This window comes from Tenrec ecaudatus, chromosome 4 (genome assembly GCF_050624435.1).
Source record: "Tenrec ecaudatus isolate mTenEca1 chromosome 4, mTenEca1.hap1, whole genome shotgun sequence".
NCBI lineage: Eukaryota > Metazoa > Chordata > Mammalia > Afrosoricida > Tenrecidae > Tenrec > Tenrec ecaudatus.
The window spans coordinates 22218807-22222838 of NC_134533.1; positions in this window are offsets into that span (position 1 = coordinate 22218807).

Sequence of the window (4032 nt, forward strand, 5' to 3'; positions counted from 1 at the left end):
ATGATGCATTTGAAGACTAACTTCTACTTATCACTCTTCTCTTCTTTTCTTCAATGTCAGCTCATTGTTTTAATTCACACCACTCTAGTGATTAGGCATCACAAAAAATTCTTTATATGTTTGTTTAGCTGAATGTGTTCTGCCATGAAGTAATATTTCACGCCTTCTACCAATTTAATTGGATTGTTTTTCTGTGGAAATTTTAGTTGCTACTCTCATTGTTGCTTATGAGGGGTTTATTTGTATAGGATTCCCTGTGTTGCAAGCTCTTATCGATATTAGTGTACATGTGTGGTCTATCTGGATTTATAAGGTAGAATTGGGCTCAGAATAGTTGGGGCATGTGAGGAAGCATTAAGGGACTAAAACTAATCCTCCAGATTATGAAAGATTTCCCCAATTTTCTGTTCCTCTACTGTATCTTATGTTAATTATGTAACAACAAAGTAAATAAAAAGTGAATATAGAGTCAATTCTGGTTCATGATGATCTCTAAGTGTTTTAAAGTAAAACTCTGCCATAGGACTTTAATGAAGAGTAAATGTTTAGTACATAATCAAGCTTTACTTACTAGTTGCCTCTAGGTACTTTCAGACAGTCTATTCCTTAGTAACTTAGTATGTAACCATCTGTGTCATTCAAGAATTCCTAGAAAATGAATATGCAACCATTTAATAAACAATTCATTGCAAATTGGAAGATCAGTTTTCCTCAATTTTAGTGAACCTAGGGACCACTCAACAAATATACATGTGCTCCTACCAGATTTCCAGTGCACAATTTAAGTAGGACCATGTGACTAGTTCCCAGAAGTGGTGTGTGTCAAATTCAGGAGCCAATGTGCTACTCTCCAGATATCTTTTTCTCTGATGCAGCAGTCCTGCACATAGAAGTGGGTATATGACAAAAAGAAGCACCACAGACAAAAAGCTCTGCTGGATGGAACTTCATAGTGTGTGTTCGCCCATTAAGCAAGCATCGAGCAATTTTCTCTGAGTTAATACACCCAGTGGCATCGACTAGGAAGGTAATTTATGATCTCAGTGAATGTTTTGGTACTAGAAGTTTCATACAAACAATATTTTTGTGAAGGCTGATTTAAAATATCAGTGTGCAGCTGTGAAATTTTGTATCTTGTTCAGGAAAAAATGCTGAAGAAATTGTTTTTTTGAACACAGCTTACAAGAACAGCACTGTGGGAAAAACTCAAGTGTACAAGTGGTTTTCTTGTTTCATAAAAGTTGAAGTGTCTATTGATTACAAATCTCATTCTGAACATCCGTCAACTTCCTGAATGGATGAAAATGTTGATACACATGGTGCAATTTTGCTCAAAGACCTACGATGAACCTTGAAGGGATGGCAAAGTTTACTTGACTATATTGGAGCTTGGTTCAACAAATTTTAACAGAAGATATGGGAATGAGAAGGCAAAATGAGTGCCTTGTAGTCTGACTGACTAGGAAAAAGCACATCTCTTAGAAACTTATCATGCTTTAAAAGAATAGTTCCGAAGTGACCCAGATAGTTTTTCCAAATAATGAAACATATGCTATTCCACTGACCCCAAATGCACACATCAATCAAGGCAGTCAAAGATGCCATCATCACCTTCATCAGAAATATCAAGTGAAATCCAACATCAAGACGATGTTCATTTGTTTAATGGAGTTAAGGGGCATGGTGCATTTGGAGTTGTTTCCTCTAGGTCACACTAATAATCAAGCTTTCTCTTTAGAGATTCTGAAAAGACTGCATAACAGTGTGCAACAAAAATCCTGATTTGTGGTAGCCTGAGGACTAGCTTTGCCAATGCAACAATGCACCTGCTCACGCAGCCATCTCGGTGTGCCAGTTTTGAGACAAAACAGAATGTCACTCTTGCCCCACACACATTTAAACACCTGACCTCACTTCATACACCTTCTTTTAGTTTCCATGAATAAAGAGGAATGTGTACGGACAGTGATTTGAGACATAGTAGTGAAGGGGAAAAAAAACAAGGGAAACTCATCCATCCAAGTAAATGAGTTTGAAAACTGTTCCACAAAAAAAGAGTAGACAAATGTTTTCAGAGTAATGGAGAATATTTTGAAGGTGATTAGACTGTTTTGTAAAAATCAATAAAATAAATACATAACTATAAAAATAAAATTTTGAACTTCCAGGAAGATGGTGACTAAATAACACATACCATAGGGATTCCACAGAAATAAGCCAAGAAGAATTACTTAGAGGGAAATTCAACACTGCTGGATCACAGGAGGAGCATCATAAAGACAAGTAGGCAAGACCCACAAGGTTGTGAAGGGCTGGGCTTTTGACTCACCACAGTGGAGGCCAGCTAGGGTTTGACCTTAGCCCAGCACTGTCTTGGCCAGATCCTGGACTATTTGGAGCTGATGCAGGGGCTTTATCTCAACAGAGCCACAGATTGCTGCTTCCTGGGGGTTCCATACATCCTTGGAGTTCCATAGGAAGGAATTGGGGATCAGCTATATTGTTACTTTTGTTTCCTCTCCTCTCTATATGCCCCCACAGTCTCGGTGGGCTTATTTTTAATTTTTTTCTCCTCTTTGTCAATTTCTTGCTCTCTCACACACCAGACAACCTGCAGACCACTCCCCTTATCCTAGGGCATTGAGGCATGCCCCTCACAAAATTAGGTGAGCTCCACCCTGTGCAGATAGACCAAGGCTGGGCAAAGCCCCGCCAACCTCCACCAGGGGATACCCCATCCAAATTCTTACTGGGGAATTACTGGTTGTGTGGCCGGGGGAGATCCTATTTTTCTTCTCTTATCCCACATGACTGATGGAACATCCTCCGACCTACCTTAGTGCCTAACAAAGCCTAAGGCAGCTTTGCAATACTCACCAATGTTCCAAACTGCTGCAGGAACCTCTGTCCAACCTTGTAATACGAAAGCAGGCAATCCACCAGCCTTCTGGATCACTCCCATGAGAGGGCAGCCACAGGAGTATAAAGTGGTAGGTTAATTCCATAGTGAAATTAGCTGTAGGCAGTTCAAAGAAGCATTCCTACAAGGTCCACAAGAGAGCCAGTGCTCATCAAATCCCTGAAAAATGGCAACTGGATCCTCTAAAACAATTCAAAGCAAACAGCCATCAGCCCCAAAACCTCAAAACAACAAAAAAAGGAAGAAAAAAAGGGAATGGAAGAAGATGTCCTGAACATAATGACAAACATAGAAGAAACAAACATTGAGCTGCCACAGACAGAAAAGTTCAGAATGCTGCTTGGAGTCATACAGGATATGAGGGAAACAATAAAGAAAAATGATAAAATGATAGAGGGGATAAAGGCGATACACCAAAGGGAAATATGAAAGCTTAGGGATAAGATAACCAAAAGTGGTGGCAGACACACGGACCTCAAGAATCGACTTGAGGAAGCAGATAACCGCACAAGTGACTTGGAGGACAGCCAAGCAAACTTTAACAAACATGAACAAAAATCTAAGATCATCAGAGAAACTGAAGAAAACTTAAGAGCTATGTCTGATTCTATGAAGAAGAACAACAATAGGATCATTGGATTACCAGAGGAAGACACGACAAAGAAGTCATCTACAACAAGAGTAAGAAAATTCTTGGAGCAAAACTTCCGCAGCTTAATGAATGAAAACCAGGCAACCATTCAGGAGTCTGAAAGAACGCCAACTAGACTAAATCCCAAGAAAAAGTCACCAAGGCACATAATAATTAAACTATTCAACTTTGAGGAAAAGGAGAAAATCATGAGAGCAGCTAGCGAAAAACAAGCAGTCACATATAAACGTTCCCAAATAAGAATATTCTTACACCCATCAGCAGAAACTATGAAGAAGAAGAGTGCAATAACATTCCAAAAATTGAAGGAAAACAATGCAAACACAGAAACATTCTCCCATCCTAAATACTTGATCAAGATAGATGGAGAAGTAAGAGACATCCCAGACAAGGAAAAAATTAAAGAATATGTTAGAAGAAACCCATCCCTAAAAATATCCTTGCTGACCCAGTATGGACA